The sequence below is a fragment of the Fundulus heteroclitus genome, unplaced genomic scaffold (assembly GCF_011125445.2).
Source record: "Fundulus heteroclitus isolate FHET01 unplaced genomic scaffold, MU-UCD_Fhet_4.1 scaffold_172, whole genome shotgun sequence".
NCBI classification, from domain to species: domain Eukaryota; kingdom Metazoa; phylum Chordata; class Actinopteri; order Cyprinodontiformes; family Fundulidae; genus Fundulus; species Fundulus heteroclitus.
In genome coordinates this window covers 158,049-176,363 of record NW_023396584.1, presented here as the reverse complement: position 1 = coordinate 176,363, position 18,315 = coordinate 158,049, and the positions used below count along the sequence as shown (strand labels likewise).

Below are 18,315 nucleotides of genomic sequence, written 5' to 3'. Positions count from 1 at the left end.
GATAATAAAACAATCTCTGCCTTAATTGTTAATATTCTGGCAGTAAATGGTTAGCTACTGCTGGTGTTTATCAGATCATATTACATTTTAATACTTAATTGTCTATATTAAAAATATTGTACTAACTAGACTAACTAGAAAAGTATCCCCTTGTCTTCTTAAAAGACTTTGTATCTTCTTGAAGTTAAACTTGACCTCTAAATTCCATGAATATTACTGGATGTCTTTGAACACATAATTTTTGGTAAGAAACCCACTTGATATCCTGTAGATGAGTCAGTGACGGGCAGGCTAAACACTTCCTGGTTCTCAGCAGGAAGAGAAGTTCAGACTCCATTTTGTCTCAGAAGAGCGGGTGGGTTAAAACAAGACAGTGTCAGAATTAAAGGTAAAGTCATTTTATTCTAACTTTTCTACTGCTTGGTGATTTTTTCTTTGGGAAGTCAGAGCGCAGGGGCGGGGGTGCTTTCTGGATGCTGGAAGACCACGACCAGTCAACTCCTTCTCATTTTTATTGGACTAGACATAGAAGTAGAGATGTATTACTTTTGTTAAAAAGTGAAAGAGAAGTGTTAACACGTTATTGCTCAGTTAGTGGGTTAAAACAGAAAACAGACACACAACTGTTCAAATTTACAAATAACACTGAATAAAGAAATAAAGTAGCTTTAAATTATTGACGGTATTTTTACACTTCTGTTTTTAAGAATGGAGAACTGCTGAGTGTAAGTCTAGAGAATACGGTAATTTTTTAATGCACAGTTAAAATCTGTGGTTAAGTTCAGCTTTTTTAAACTGAGGCAGCTGACTAAAGATTTTTATCTATGCTTTAATTACAACTTAGAGCACTGCACCACGTACCTGAAAATTAAAGCACATTTCTCCAGTTTTGGCAGCAATTCATTGGCTCCTGGTTCACATTCGGATTGATTTTAAAATAATCTCTTTTGTTTTTAAATGTTTTCATGGCGTTGCTTTCTAGGATCTGTCAGACATGCTTCATCTGCACGCTCCCTCTGGTTTGCTCAGCTTGACAGATCAGTTTTTATTGGTCTTCCGAAAAACAAACAGTGCAAAGAAGTAACTGCACTTTGTTGTACAAAACTCTGGATTCAAGTAGTTTTACATATCATGCAGGTCATTTTACTTTCTGGGTTTAATGTTTTCTTAAAACACAGTTTGAGATGTTAGCTTTTTACATTTTTATTGTTTGTTTTTGTGGATCTGCATTTTATTTTACATTGTGCTGGCTTTAACTTTTTTATTCAGTTTTTAGATTGTAAAAAATATTGTTGAGTTGAGAATGTTATTAGTTTTTTAAAAGGGGGAAATATGGTTGTTCTGCAAGGAGAAGTTCTTTAAAAACAGCTCAGCAATGTAACACAATCTTTTTTCCCTGATTTTAAATATTGTTGTTGATTACAGTTGTGAAGACACAGTATGAATTATAAGATTCACATTCAGACAATAAAAAACACCATGGATTATCATTAATCTATGGGTTTGTTTATCAGTGTAGACCTATAACCTCATTGGTGAATCAGGCTGAGTTTAATCAAGCCTATATGGCCCAACATTTTCTCCAAGCACACAGGGGTTCACGCTGCGTCTTTACGCATGATCAGGCTGCTGATGTTTTCCCTCTTTTCAGCTCCATGCACTTCTAGCCTGTTACAGTTTATAACCGTCATCATGACCTTTTACAGCTCATCTCAGTCTCCGCGCTGACCAGACAAATCTCCTCTGTGACGCAGGGCACTCTGGTGCGTAATTACACAAGCTGAAGGCTGAGTTTGAAGTTGTTTTATGAGCGCATTTTGTTTGTGGTCAGAGTGGACGGAATAATGACTTTCTGCTTCGCTTTTAGCCCACTAATAGTCTTAAATGGGGGATCCTATAGGACATATAGCACTTTTTATGCATTGCAACCCCAGAATTGATGGGTGTAGGCGTAGCTTTTCAAGCTCTACACCTCACTTGTTCCCATGTGACTGTATAAAAAAAACATGTTTTTGGTAAAGTCTGGTACCGGCATAATTTATACTTAATAATACCAGTTTGAGGCGGTGAGGTGGGCCGATTTTTTCTCCCATTGGTGTTCAGTGTCATCAAACCTAGATCTGATTACTATTAGATCAGGAAATCCCTCCAATAAAACCGGTAGATTATCATGAAGTTAGATAAAAGAGCTAAAAACAACATTTCATGAGATTATCTAAAGAAATTTGAGAACAGAAGAGAAACCAATTTACAGAAGTCTGTCGGTCAACAGCTTAAACAACGAGCAACCGCACTAGGTAAAATGCAAGCCTTTAGATGGTAAGGACAAAAAAAACAGTAGTAGGCATAGTAGAGGTCAACCAATACATAAGACGGCCGATATTATCAGCTGATATTGGTGTTTGTCTTGTATCGGTATTAGCGAATGCCGCCATGCTTTGACATCATGTAACGCACACACGTTGCCGCTGCCACCCTGGCAGATAACATCTGGTGATATTGTCAGACTGATTGCCAACAACAAGAGTACGTTTTCAATATGTGTTTTTAACCGTCTAGTTTAGCTGTATTTGACCTTTGAATGTCTGCCTCTATCACTATGAGCAGGAAGGGACCAATCTGTTTCACTGAGAGCGGTGCAGGGCTTTTACTTTCACTTTCACTCACTGAAACTCGCGTGTCAACGTTGGTTTTTAAATGGTGCCTGAGCCGCTTAAAGACAGCATAAAACTCCCTTCCCACCGTCTAAAAACACATGTCTGATATCCAGCTGGCCACCAGACACCACTACGTGATGCTCGTTGCCATGAAGAGTTGTGTATGTGCTTGAAAACAACCGCTATGCTTAAATAATTTAACTTTGCAAAAAAATAATGTTCAGCGTTGGTCAGTGTTTTTTTCCCTCCTCCCCACAACAAGAAGCTCTTTTCTCGCTGTGACACGTTCATTAAGTTTGGTTTAAAGGTATACTATGCAACCGGGGTTGATTTTCCAGCGAGGCTCCCCCAAGAGGGCGAAAGTAAAAGTGCACTGTCGTAAAGATGCTCAGCTGTTCTGGTTCCTCCGTCAAGCCAGGCGCGGTTGTTTTGAGCTTAGCAGACAGGCGAACGCAACGAAAAGTGGAAAAAACGGCAGTACAAACAATGAATAACACAGTGAAGGTATGAACATCAAGCTTCTTGCAGCGCTATCTTGGCGAGGCGGCGGCGGTCGCGGCTTGGCGAGGCGGTCGCCGCCGCCTCGCCAAGCCGCGACCGCCGCCGCCTCGCCAGTTTTATTATTATTATTATTATTTTTTATGTTGGCGAGACGCTACCGCCACCGCCTCTCCAAGCCGCAGCCGCCGCCGCCGCGGTAGCGTCTCGCCAACATAAAAAAAGATTATAATAATAATAATAATAATAATAATAATAATAATAATAAAACTCGATATGCTTGCATGTTTATTTGACCGGCTGAGCGGAGCGGGGGGGGGGGGGGGGGGAGACAAACTTTGCACCGCTGACCGGCTGAGCGGAGCGGCGCGCATATCGAGTTAGTTTTATTTTTTTATTATTATTTTTTTGGAATGTCGGTGAGGCGGTAGCGTGAGGGAAACCCTACAATGTTACTTACAATCGCATCAGCAGAAACGCGAGGTCCGCGTCAGCCTGGCAGCCTTCTGTTTACCCGTGTACGACTCCTCTCTCTGTCCAGAGCCCTTTTCCTCTTTCTTGCCTGCTCCAACATGGGCTTTCGCTGTTTTCTCGCTGGTTCCGCCATGATAACTGCACAAATATCGCCACTGCGCTACCAACGAGCACACCTTTCACTGCGGGCGTGTAGCAGTTCTCACCGTAAAGCAAGACCGACTCTCGTGATGCACATGAGACTACTGAGCCTGTGACTGCGGGCCGACTGCTCCTGCAATTGCAAGTGCGGTATTTCCCCCACAGACCACCAGGGCGGCCGAGAAAACCTTAGTTCAACCTGAAATGACTCATTTAATCATCCAAAACGGTATGGAACATATTAATTAACTGAAAAATGTTGCATAGTATGCCTTTAAGAGTCGCAACGCTATTTGACGCAAGACGGCGGAGTAGATTCGCTACGAGCTCTTTCTGTGTATGTGTGTGCGTGCGGATGCCTCTTTGAAGACGCGCGTGTGCGCGGCGCGCGTCTTCCTGTGGGTGTGTGTGCGTACGTACATGTAAGGGGGCCGTTTAGGACAGAAACTATTTTTCCTCTCACTCACATACACTAATAAAACCATGCACACACCACAGTAGACACAGTCACGCACACTCACAAAACTAACATTGAATATATGCTGAAATATCTCTCCGCCCCTCTGTGTACACACATTCTCCCTTTCATTTCTTGGTTACTTTCTCTTCCCTCTTTGTGTCTCACTGGGGCAAAGAGCATGGATGGTGTTCTATTTCAACAGAACACGGCAAATCGAATGATCTACATCGTCTTTGCCTGTTTTATACTCCTCCTCCATCAGCAGCGTATCTTCATATAGAAGACAGATAGGAAAAACGCGTAAAGCTGACAAGTTTGTCCCTTTCGGGTACAGGAAACTGCAACAAGGGAACTAAAAGTAAGTAAACCCTTCTTGAAATGATGTCCTTTTGTCCTTGATTTGAGCAGGCAAGTTTAAATGATCTGCCAATGGAATAAGATTATTGCATTTAAAATAGGAACAACTCATCTCCATCATCGTTTTTCAAGTGCTGTCTTATTTTAGTGCAGTGTCATCAAAAACAGCAGCTCTACATGGTGTCCTCCATTGAGTGCACTGCCGCCTATGTATTCTACTACTCACTTTAAGCTATGAGAATGCTTTCAGTTTTGATGTGATTGTTATAAATCCTTGGCAGAATATGTAATTATGAAAGCAATACTTTATTTTTGCTAATAGAAAGGCAAAGTATTTACATACTGTCCCTTTAAGTGCACAATTTAACATGTCAGTTAAAATAGACAAAAATTAACTCAAATGTTTCAAAAGCTTGAAAGGTTTGAAGACATGTTCAGTTGCTAATTTCTACTAGAGGCAGTGACTGACCCCCAGTACGAATTGAACAATCCCCATTATTCCTGTCATGTCACGAAAAATGTTGTATGTGTTACTGGCATTCCGGTGGCTAAGTAGTTTACAATGTTTCCCCACAGCAATGTCTTGAGTTCTAGACCCAAGTTTATATATACAGTACATACACAATGAGTATACTATACTGAGAGAAATATCAATGGTATTTACTGTTGCATTAGCCAAATTAGCTCAGTTGATGTAACCCGTATCTGCAAGCTGGGGGAGGGGGGGGGCATGTAAATGTAGTATGTTATTGTAATAAATTACTCTACATGTCACCAGACTTGCGACCCCCCCCCCCCCCCCGGGGGGTCGCCGCGGGGGTGGGGCGCCCCTGGGGCCTCTGGCCCCCAGGGCCTATGGCCAGGACCACTTCAGAGCGGCTGGCTGCCGGCGGAGCCCACGGGCTCGTTCCCGCGGCTCCTGGGAGCGTCGGCATTGCGGTGGCTGGGGGATTTCTCGGGGTCGTCTCTCCTCTTTCCTTGGGGGGGGGGGGGGGTGCAGATTTTCTGTGTTGGCCCCTCTTGGGTGCCCTGCTTTGGGGGCCCCTTTGGGAGTCCGGGGTTATGGGTCCCCTGACTCCTGCCTCGGTGCTCGGGGAAGGCGGGCCTTTGGTTCTCCACAACCACTATCAAGCTATTTCCTTCTGGATAATTTTCACCTAAACTAGTGCACTCTCACAAACTCCCACAGGTGCAGGGTTCCAGGTATTAAGTGTTCGCTTATATACAGAAAGCCCGTTATTTATTTATTTATTTTCTTTCACTTTCTTTTGTCAGGTATCACTTTATGTCAGCTTAAATAATAATACATATGATTTAGCAATGGCATCAAGCTGTTACTCGATTGTATCTGTTGCTTTATGTCTGTTGGTTGTGCTGTTCTTTTTGCATCTCTCTCCAGGTGATGGAGCAGACGGAGGACGTTTTATCATTCTCTCCCTTTTATCTCTTCTTTCTTTCACCTCTTCTCTTTCTTTTTTTTCTCTTCTTGTTCTTCCTTTAGTCTCCTACTTTCCCATTGTAGTGTCCATATAATTTGACATTTTCCCTGCAGGAATCACAATAAAACTATTTACATGCATAAATCAAGCGGAGCACTATGGCAAAAGCTGATTGCTCCACTTGTGAAAGCAAAATCTGTCAAGCTCTATTTGGCATTAAGACATCAATTCTTATTGCCACATTGCTAGACAGGACACTGGAAAAAAAAGAAAAGAAAGAAAATACAGCCTAACTTCAATATTTAGAGCTGTTTTATCTCAGAACACATGAGACCTCTAAATAAAAGAGCTGTGCAGTCGCAGCAGAGCTTTTCCTCTTCTCCCATGCACAACGCTGGTGTGATTTCAACATCTGGCCGAAGTGGAAACTTTGGCAAAAACTCTGGAACTATGCCTCGTTTTATTAATGTTTCATTTTTACTTTAGGGCTATGACTAGAAGGGAATAAAAAAGGTTTTGTAAAAATCCGAACAGCCAATCTTGCGTAGTAGATTTCTTAACATCGCAGCGCTCCGTAGTGATGGACAATCCTTAAACGCGGGACACGTGTGGAGTATGGGTTATGAAGGACATGTTAAAACCTGTTATGGTTTTAGAATAATCAGCAATTACATTTAGAGCAAGCTAGCTAACAATAACTTATTTTAGCATTACTTTTCAAAAAAGTAAAAATAAAAAAATCTGCAGCGTTAACTTTTTTTATTTGTCCATTACACGGTTATATATGGAGTTTTGCGCGGATTGCGCAAAAAATGTAGGAGGAGTTTAACAAGAAAGGTTTAACCTTTGTAGCCATGTAGCGCGAAAAGTAGCTGGGAAACGAAAGGTATGCCAATTCCCTTTATTTTGCACAATCATCCAATAAACAAAGTGATGTAAAGTTTTTGAGTGTGGGACCAGTAGTTTGGTGGTTATAGGCCGAAACTCATTGTCCTTTGTTATAGCGCCCCCTAGTTGTTGAGGGGTCTGAATTTCTTGGTTTGAGTAGCGGTGCACATTCTGTACATGGATACCTGATTCAATAGGTTCGTTACAAGTCCGCATGGGCTGCACAACGCGTTTTAGCGAAGAAGAATATTGCGAGAATAATGAAGAAACACACGAAAAACAATAGTGTTCTCTGCACTGTGGGCTTGGAACCCTAAAAATAATTTAAAAAACAGACTGCAGTGCAGACAAACGTTCTTTCTGCACCGCGGGCTTGGAACCCTAATAATAATAGAGTCTGCTCAGCTTGAGTAAAAGGCAGTACTAACAGGTTGGGTTTTTAACAAAGACTTAAAAATCAAAGTGACTGGGCTATTCTACTACTCAAGGGAAGACTGTTCTGCACAGTCACAGCAAATGCTCAGTTCCCTCTAGTTTTCAGCTGTGATCTCAGCACAACCAAAGTTACTTGATTTGCTTATCTGTTGAATATTAGTTTCTCCAAACATTATGTTAGTGAAGAGGCCTTCTTGAAGTTAAACCTGACCTCTAAATGCCGTTAATATTACTGGATGTCTTTGAGCACATCATGTTTGGTAACAAAGACTGAAGACAAACTCACCTGGGGTCCGTTCTTCGTACGTTGCTTAAAACATCCAAGATCAAATGAGACATCCAAGATGATTTCATCTGGCTAATCATGATCCGGCTAATTGGGTTCTTCCAACACACCTGTTGTTTATGATTAGCAGGGCCGGATTTAGGAGGATTGGGGCCCCTGGTCTGGAGTCAAGATGGGGGCCCCTGGGCTAGAGTCTATATATATATATATATATATATATATATATATATATATATATATATATATATATATATATATATGTCTGGTGCTGCAGTGTTCTAATTGGCACCAAACGCGAGCGCGCGTTTTTTACGTCACCGCGCGTTTCCAGCCAGAACGCGCAGTGACGTAAAAAACACGCGCTCGCGTAAAACACGTGCGGTGGCGTTAATAACGTTTGGTGCCAATTAGAACACTGCAGCACCAGACAGAACCAGGAGGTCCCTGATCGTTGGGGAAAGGCAGAAAGAAGATGCACCTTCCTTTCTGATCCTGTCTAAATCCTGCTTTGTTCAATAATAAAGTCTGATATTACACAAAACTCACTCTGCTTGTTCTCCCTACTTATGCCCTTGGTGCAGAAGATAAATGAAATCTTTAACAGAAATGTTATTATTAATTCTGAAAATATTATCATGTGAATATAAATACAAAGCATACAGAAAATGCAGCTTTATTAAGTGGCCTGGTTTATTTTATTTAGCTTTTAATTTCTTTTCAACATTTAGTGAACAAGCAGAGTGAGAACACTACACAGTACCTTTAATTTGGTACTAATAACAGTAGTTTGTTTCATAGAGTACTGGGTACTGTACTAGGCAAATAACCTTTTTGTTTTATTTCTAGCAGTAATTACTTCAGTTTGTATTTTAATATGCTGCTCATAAAGCAATGTCTACATTGTGTTAGGTCCTTGGCTGATCTTTAATAAAGCTTTTGTGTAGTGAAGCTTAAGTTATTGTTGAGTAACTGATAGCTTAGCACATCTTGAAAAACATGAAGAACAAAATACAGATTTCCATTTATTAATGACACTTTTGCATTCAACTTCTTTGTAGGAACTCGAACCACAAACACGACCTACATTTACTCAAACGCAAACCAAATAAGAAAACAATACTCAACCCTGAAAAGTTTGAAACTTTGAGCCTGTCTTATAATGCAGACAAGCACAATCTTTGTTTTGTATCTACACTCATTTAAATTTTTACTTTCATTTAGCAGATAAACTTTAAAAAAGACCAAGTTTGTTTTCAAAATTATTTTACAGCCCCAAAGTTGTTTTAACATAATATTAACCCTCATGTCAAAAAGTTTGGACACCACTGCCCTAGCCAGTAACACCAAGCCCTTTCAGTAATGAGTGAAAGGGTTATCAGAAATTTAAGCCTTAGTCTGATATGAAATTTGAAAAGTTGCCCACTTTTCTGGATTTTTTTGCTGGAGGTTTCCCTTGACGCTCCTCCTCCCCAATTAGTAAGATGCATCAAAAGTGGACCAATAACAAGCAAGCATTCAAGATGGACGTTTTCCAGAACAAATGGCATTCCGCGAGCGATTTATTTTTAGAACGTGACGTCATATCTCGTGGAACAGGTAGGACAAATAAGTGTTTTCCTCCACTCTTTCGCTGTATGTTACCCTTGGTTTTACTCAGTAAAACTACTACTCTAAGAACGTGCAACAGCGACTCGAGGTACGCTGATAGGCCGCATATGAAGGATGTTAAAGCCGCAAGCGGCGTCGATCGGCCCTCGCAGCCAAGCGCCGCTGCGGCGCCGGCCGGCACTATCCATTCACAAAAATAGAAAACATCCTTCGGGGCCCCCGAAATGCCGGGGCCCCGGGCTGCAGCCCCGGTAAGCCCCTGCTAAAATCCGGCCCAAATGATTAGTATCACTGGATTGAGTTATCTGAGACAACTGCGCGTTCATGCGTTTGTTTAAAAGGGGAAATGTATCGATAGTGTCATGGTTTTCAGATGACGAGCCCACATGCAGATACGAACGGGAGGCAATGCACAGTTTTAAGACTTTTATTAAAGGAAAACAGGCAGGTCTATGGACGGAACTACAGGTGACTCGGCTGGGTCAGAACGTCACGGCTGGAGAGTCTGTAAGAAAGAGCAAGTGAGTTCTTCTGAAATAAGAGCCAGGAAACTTGCTAGGAGTTGCGCTGCTTACCATTAGGCTGGGCAGACCTAACCGGGAAGAAGTAGCGTCAGGAGAACTCTATGTGACTACTCAGATGGAGATAGGTGGCTAGTGGCTGAGGGCGGCAGATGTAGCTGGCGAGGAATCCGAGGCGACCTCATCGGCAGCGGTTGACAGATGGATTGACCAGAGTAAGCACAGAACCAACAGGACCCGGGAAAGGGGATCTCAGGCCTCGCTGGGTAACTTCCAGGAAGTATGAGGGAGCGCCAGAGCAAAATCTGAGCAGACAGGTCTGCTGGTCTGTTTCTTCGGACGGGACGTCAAGACAGGTGAGTGCATCCAAGCACCAAAATCTGGAGCAACAGAGAGGTACATAAAATTACTCAAAAAAGAAGAGTAACAAAAACTCACAAGCTGGTTTCCGAGAGTTGGGACAGAGACCACGTCGTACCACGACTGGTTAAGGCTCCGGCGTCTTCCATCTGCCAGTGCTCTGCTTAAGAAGCCAGAGGAAGCCGCCTGCAACGAGCTGCAGGTGTGGACCACGCCTCCTCAGCCAACTAGACACACCTGAGGAGTAGAGTTAGAGCAGCCAACACAGAGAACCCTGACACTACCCCCCCTCAACGGCCGCCTCCTGGCGGCCCAGACGAAGAAGTGCTGGGCTGAGTAGACCAGAAATCCCGAATCAAATCCTGATTGGCGATGGTAGCTGCAGACACCCATGAGCGATCCCCAGAGCTGCGACCCTCCCAATCGACGAGGTATTGGTGACCCCTACCTCGTCGACGGGCATCCACAACCCTGATGACGCGAGGATTCTGACTGTCCTGGGAGGGTGGAGGGGGTCCGGAAGGAGGGTATGAATCATTGTCCAAAACGGGCTTAATCTGGGATACATGAAAAGTGGGATGAACACGAGAGTGAGGGGGAAGACGTAAGCGGACGGTGGTCGGGTTGAAAACTGTCTCTATTTCATAGGGACCAGTAAACCGGGGAGCAAGCTTCTTGGCGGATGGGTTAGTCAATACATCTCTGGATGATAACCAAACCCTCTGACCGGGGCGATAATGGGGAGCTGGTCTGCGGTGCTGGTCAGCAAACCTCTTACTCCGCTCTGCGGTGCGAGTGAGTGCTGTAACCGTCTCTTTCCATATCTTCTGGCAGCGAGCAATATAGTCGTTGACGGAGGTGAAGGGAATCCTGAGTTCGTCTGTGGGTAGGAGTGGAGGTTGATATCCTAAGGCAACTTCAAAAGGTGAACGTCCCGTGGCTGAGGTGATGTGAGAGTTCAGGGCATACTCTACCCAAGGCAAAAACTTGTTCCAGTCGGTAGGTGAAGATGACGTGAGGCAACGGAGAGTGGTCTCTAATTGTTGATTCATTCGTTCTGTTTGGCCGTTGGTTTGAGGATGGTATCCGGAGGTGAGCGTGTAACGGGCACCCAGAGCGGAGCAAAAGTGCCGCCAGACCTGAGAAATAAACTGGGGACCCCGGTCAGAGAGAATGTCAACAGGGATACCATGGAGCTTGAAAACATGTTTAATGAGGAGTTGGGCAGTCTGGAGGGCGTTAGGTAGCTTACGGATGGGAATGAGATGACAAGACTTCGAAAAACGGTCAACAACAGTCAAAATCGTTGACATGCCTTGGGAAACAGGGAGTCCAGTAACGAAATCAATGGCAATGTGGGACCATGGACGTTTGGGGATAGGTAGAGGATTCAACAACCCAGAAGGTGGCTGGTTAGAAGACTTATTCTGGGCGCAGACAGGACAAGCTAAAACATAGTCTCTGACGTCCTTGGTCCACGATGGCCACCAGAATCGCCGGGACACCTGAGACTGGGTTCTATAAATGCCCGGATGGGCGGAAAACTTAGCATCGTGACACCAGCGTAAAACCTCCGGACGAACAGATTGGGGAACATACTTTAGTCCCGGTGGACCCGTACCAGGATCCGGATCTAATAGTTGGGCCTGGTTAATCCTGTCCTCCAGATCCCAATGCAGACCTCCAACAGTGCATGTGGGAGGAAGAATAAGTTCCGGCTCCTTCTCTTGTTCAAATGGGGCAAATTGACGAGACAGAGCATCTGGTTTAATGTTTCTGGAGCCTGGTCTGTAGGTTATGGTGAGGTTGAAACGAGAAAAAAATAATGACCAACGGGCTTGCCTTGAGTTGAGTCTACGGGCTGTCTGCGGATAGGAGAGGTTCTTGTGATCTGTCCATATTATGATGGGCTGCTCGGATCCCTCTAGCCAGTGCCGCCACTCCTCCAAGGCTAACTTAATGGCTAACAGTTCACGATCGCCTACATCATAATTCTGCTCGGCAGGGGACAAGCGACGGGAGAAGAATGCACAAGGGTGTAACTTCTTATCTATCTCAGACTGTTGGGATAGGACCGCTCCCACTCCTGTGTTAGAAGCGTCTATTTCAAGGGTGAATTGTTTCGCAGGATCAGGGTGAACGAGTATGGGAGCCTGGGAAAAACGGGACTTAAGTCGATTAAATGCCTCATCGGCTTCAGGACTCCAGCTAAAAGGGACCTTGGTGGAGGTAAGAGCATGTAACGGGGAAGCTATCTGGCTGTAGTCCTGATAAAACGCCTATAGAAATTAGCGAACCCAAGGAAACGTTGAAGCCGTTTACGTGACTCAGGAACTGGCCACTCCGTTACTGCTCTTATCTTTTCTGGGTCTGACCTCACTTGACCGCCTTCCAAAACAAGACCGAGGAACGAAACTGAAGTCTGGTGGAACTCACACTTCTCTGCTTTTACAAACAGGCGATTTTCTAGTAATCGCTGGAGAACAAGTCGCACATGTTGCTTGTGTTGTTCTAGGTCACGAGAGTAAATCAGGATGTCATCTAAATAGACAAAAACAAAAACATTCAAAAAATCCCGCAGGACGTCGTTAACCAATGCCTGAAAAACTGCCGGGGCATTACACAAGCCGAAGGGCATGACTAGGTACTCAAAGTGACCTAACGGAGTCTTAAAAGCCGTCTTCCACTCATCCCCCTGTCTCACCCGAACCAAATGATAAGCGTTGCGCAGATCAAGCTTAGTAAAAATCTTGGCATTCTGGACTGGCTCGAGGGCTGATAATAGAGGAAGCGGGTACTTATTCTTGACGGTTATCTGGTTAAGCCCTCGATAATCTATACAGGGTCGAAGGGTCCCGTCCTTCTTGCCCACAAAAAAGAAACCAGCCCCTAATGGGGAGGAAGAAGGACGAATTAACCCCGTAGCCAAAGACTCACTGATGTATTTCTCAAGCGATTGACGTTCTGACCTGGAGATGTTATAGAGCCGACTCACCGGTAGAGGGGCCCCAGGTAACAAGTCAATCGCACAGTCCTATGGGCGATGTGGGGGCAAAGAACAAGCCTGAGTTTTACTAAATACCTGCTGTAAGTCGTGGTAATCCTCTGGAACGCGAGAGAGGTCAATCATGTCTCCGGAATCTGTCAAGGAAGTAGAGGAGACGGCTACGGGCCGAGCGGACTGCAAGCAGCGGGAATGACAAGTAGGTGACCATGACTCCAGTCGGGACTCAGCCCAATTAAACTGCGGATTGTGGACCCTTAACCAGGCTATTCCAAAAACCACAGGTGAACGCTTTACCGGGAAGACAAAGAAGGAAAGCTGTTCCCGATGGTTACCGGAAACTATCACTACCAATGGTCGGGTGCGATGGGTAATAAGAGTCAATCTCTGCCCATCTAATGACGAGACCTGGAGTGGCTCGGGTAAAAGATCGACAGGTACTCGAAGCTGGTCCACAACCGCCTGATCTATGAGATTAAAATCAGAGCCTGAATCTACTAGAGCTGAAACATCAAAACTTTCCTGGTCGAATATTAAAGTAACTGGTAAACAACAACGAGAACCAAATGACGCCTTAACAGCCTCCCGGGGAATAGATCCCAACCTGTCCACCGATCCCCCCGTTAAGAGCGGCGGACTCGGTCTTTTGGCCGAACAGGACAATCTCTGAGGTAATGACCCTCACCTCCACAATAAAGACATAAGTTCCCCGAGACACGCTGCTGACGTTCCTTATTGGAAAGACCAACCTGCCCCAACTGCATGGGTTCAGGAGGAGGTGTAAAAGAACGGGGTTCCTTCTTGGTAAATGTAGAAGAGGTGGAGGTGGATGATTGCAAGGCAAGGTTGGATCTAAAACGGGTTCGGCTGCGTAATCGGGAATCCAAACGGATAGCAAGTGCTACAAACTCCTCAAAATCCTCAGGTTCCTCAACCCGAGCTAACTCATCCTTTAACGACTCGTCTAGAGCCTGAAAGAAAGCTGCCGTTAACGGTCTCGGCTGCCAACCCGCAGCAGCAGCAAACGTACGAAACTCCACGGAAAAATCAGATACGCGTCGACCGCGCTGTTTCAAAGTGAGGAGATGACGAGACTGTTGTGCCGAATCCAACTCAGGTGAAAAAATTGTCTTAAATTCAGCAATGAAGTCCTGAAAAGTAATCCCAAACGACTGACAATCAGGGAATCGAGCCTCGGCCCACCTAAGAGCCCTACCCGTTAGTAGACGTAAGACATAAGATATCCTTACCTCATCAGAGGCGAAAGTCTGGGGAGAACGGTTAAACACCAGTTTGCACTGGAAAAGAAAACCACCGCAACTTCCACCGTCACCGGAGAATTTCTCCGGACAAGGTGACGCGCCCTCAAGTGGTGGAGTCCAAACCTGACTCTCCATGCTCGGAGCGTCGGAAGGCGGGGTAACGTGATCCTGAGTGACAGCTGACGTCTTCGCGGAAGTGACTGTGTCCACAAGTAGGCTAACCTGAGCGGCTAATCTCAGAAGCTGTTCCTGAGTAGAATTGACAGCAAAACCTAGCGACTGCATTTGTTCCTGCTGTGCGGCTATCTGCCGCCCGAACGTATCCGCTGGACTCTGGTGGCCGGAGCCTTCTTCTGTCATGGTTTTCAGATGACGAGCCCACATGCAGATACGAACGGGAGGCAATGCACAGTTTTAAGACTTTTATTAAAGGAAAACAGGCAGGTCTATGGACGGAACTACAGGTGACTCGGCTGGGTCAGAACGTCACGGCTGGAGAGTCTGTAAGAAAGAGCAAGTGAGTTCTTCTGAAATAAGAGCCAGGAAACTTGCTAGGAGTTGCGCTGCTTACCATTAGGCTGGGCAGACCTAACCGGGAAGAAGTAGCGTCAGGAGAACTCTATGTGACTACTCAGATGGAGATAGGTGGCTAGTGGCTGAGGGCGGCAGATGTAGCTGGCGAGGAATCCGAGGCGACCTCATCGGCAGCGGTTGACAGATGGATTGACCAGAGTAAGCACAGAACCAACAGGACCCGGGAAAGGGGATCTCAGGCCTCGCTGGGTAACTTCCAGGAAGTATGAGGGAGCGCCAGAGCAAAATCTGAGCAGACAGGTCTGCTGGTCTGTTTCTTCGGACGGGACGTCAAGACAGGTGAGTGCATCCAAGCACCAAAATCTGGAGCAACAGAGAGGTACAAAAAATTACTCAAAAAAGAAGAGTAACAAAAACTCACAAGCTGGTTTCCGAGAGTTGGGACAGAGACCACGTCGTACCACGACTGGTTAAGGCTCCGGCGTCTTCCATCTGCCAGTGCTCTGCTTAAGAAGCCAGAGGAAGCCGCCTGCAACGAGCTGCAGGTGTGGACCACGCCTCCTCAGCCAACTAGACACACCTGAGGAGTAGAGTTAGAGCAGCCAACACAGAGAACCCTGACAGATAGTAGAAACAAAGATCAGTAGTGCTGCTATTGGCTGTTCAGCATGGCCAAAGAACGCCCACAGTTTTTTTTTCCAGCAGAACAAGAGCTTTTAAAAGAAGGTTATGCCGAATTTGAGTCAATTAAAACGACAGGTAACACCTCAAAGTCTGCTAAAGCCAGGAGAGAGGGCTGGCAAACAGCCGCAGATAAATTAAATTGTAAATACTGTCCATGATAGATGTTTCTATCACTTTCTACAGTATATATTTTTGCATTTTAATAATTTCATAAGTACTTTGTTCTTCTATGTCAGAGCCTTCATGGGAGCCACTAGAACATGGGGAAAAAAGTGAAGTACAAGAATATTCTACAAAATGATAGCCTTTAATTATTATACTGTATTTTAAAAAGAAACTTATTCCTTTTTTTTAAAAGCCACTGTTAAATTATGTGTTTGTCTGTTTTTAACAGCCACCAATAAGAAGGCTGTAAAAAAATCGGGTTCTTTTTACTTTTACATGTTTAACCCTTTTTCTTTTTTCTTTTCACAAAATGACTCAAGGTGCCATCTGTTCCCTATATTAACGGCATCTTCAACAAAAGAAAAAGTATTTTGACCTGGGAAAAAATACAAATTAAGAGGAGAAATTGGACTTCACAACGTGAAAAAGAGAAACATTGCACTAGAGATCAAGTTGCTTCAAAAGGACCTTCAGAGTAAATTCTAATACACCATTTTACACATAGTAGTATTGCTGACTTTACACAACTATCTCTTACTGCAGGCAAAAGATGACTTGCTGACATTTCTTTATAAATAATTATTTAAATAAAATGACACACAGGAACAAAGCATTATTTGTTTCGTCTTTTATTGAACATAAAAAAAAATCGGTGTTCAAAAATTCTGTCCCTTCCTCTGCCACTACGTGGTCCAAGTGCGCTGGCTAGACAAAGACTTCACTATCTCCTCCGCTACGATCTAATCCTGTTTACATGAAATAAACCTGCTCGGGAGCAGGCTCAACTTTGCGCACATGTTGCTATGAAAGCAAGTCCGGGATGAGTTTCGAAGAACCAAACGATCCAAGATCATGCCAAATCGTCAACAATGAGATCCAGCTAACTGAGTTAGCGACGTACGAAGAACGGACCCCTGATTCTCTGTAAATGAGTACAGCAGGGGCAGGCTGAGTTCTTGGTTCTCATGTTTACCTGTAGCAGGTAGAGATCAGTAATTAGAAGCTCAGGCTACATTTGGTCTCAGAAGAACAAATGGATTAAAACAAGTCTGTGTCAGAATTAAAGGTAAAATAATTTTATTCTAACTTTTCTTCTGCACAGCTGAGCTGTTCTCAGTGAGTTTTTCTTTGAGAAGTCAGAGTTCAGTTTGCTCCTCTGTTTACATCCAGATCTTTGTTACAGAGAGTTCTTTATACCTGTATCAGCAGCTGTGTTCAGTGTTTGATGTCAGCAGCTATAAATGTGTTTAGAATGATGGTTTCTGGCTGTGGAGGAACAAGGAGACTCAGATCTCTGGTGAAACAAAGGTTGTTGTGGTGATTAAATGAGCTCTTATTAGTATAAGCTGAGGGATAGATTCAATGCAGAAAACAAATTTTGTCAGAATGTACATTTGTAATGACAAAGAATTTTTTGTAAATGTTTCAGATCATCTAACTAATATTAATATAAAATAATGATAACCTCAATAAAAAATAAAATTTTAAAAGCAATGATTTCAGATAAGGAAGAAGCTATCATTGCTATTTTGGTTCTATGTGGAAATACAGTTATTTACTTGATAACGCATGAATTATTATTACCATTTAGTTGAATTAAAAACTTTAAGTGAGCAGAACTCAATTTTGATCAACTTGTTTATATTCATTTTAAATAAGTAGTGTAAACTGTTAAAAAATGCGTAATCTTGAAATATTGAAATCGAGTCAAGTATTTCAAAGAGGTGGAGACTTGTGCAGATCAGTTTAACCTCATTGGCAGATTTTTTGGTCCTGGGTGAGGCCTGTCACAACCATGAGCGAAGTTGCTGTCATGATTCACGTGAAGTATTTAATATCATAGTGTCAGGTTCAAACACCTAAAACATTTATTAACAACACAAGAAGGAGAGACAACAATGAGGTTTGGTTTTCAAATTATCTTGCTAGGAGAGGAGCTGAGATGCTTAATACAGATCTCCAAAACTCGCTCTAAAGCACTCCGCCCGCTCCTTTCATTTTTTTAGGTATTGTGAAGCTAAGGGGTAGGGATAAGCAAAACAACTGTGACCTTCAAGATAGTACCAAGCAGTTCACACAGCTCAGTTATCTGTAAGCACTCCAGATGGCTGAATAGAGTTCATAAAAACACTTATAGTCACAACACTGCTTTCTGCAGGCCTTCTGCAAAGATGAGAGAAGGGTCAGCCACATGAAATACACTTTAATATCTAAAACTTTAAAACGTCTTAGTAGTAAAGAGTAAATATATATGATAAATGCAATGAACAGAGTAAATAAGATATATAGTAAGAATAATTCTATCAACTTGCACAAACTAAAAAAATATTAAGTTCATAAAAAAATGTATCTTTGTTTTCTTGGGACAAGTTTGCATACTTTTTTAAAGCAAAGTCAACTTAATGCATCTTACAGTAATGTTCAACATGAAATTGGCTAAAAGAGCTCAAAAGTCAGCATTACATGCCCTGATCTAAAATTGAGAACAGAAAAAAACAAAGTCTATGAAGTCTGTCAGCCTGAAGAGGATTTATTACAAGAT

The 18,315-nt window shown here is 43.5% G+C and overlaps 1 protein-coding gene across 2 annotated transcripts in view; it reads left to right on the top strand.

The window, feature by feature from the left end:
- Nucleotides 1–360: 360 nt before the first annotated feature.
- LOC105922827 (NLR family CARD domain-containing protein 3-like) overlaps nt 361–18,315 on the top strand; it is a 55,743-nt gene continuing 37,788 nt past the window's right edge. Inside the window, exon 1 of one of the 2 annotated variants that reach the window (XM_036129457.1) lies at nt 361–388. The gene's annotated coding sequence lies outside the window, so the exon portion shown is untranslated. Of the gene's footprint in view, nt 389–16,826; nt 16,840–18,315 lie in introns of those variants that run through there. The other variant, XM_036129458.1, reaches the window with a different exon arrangement.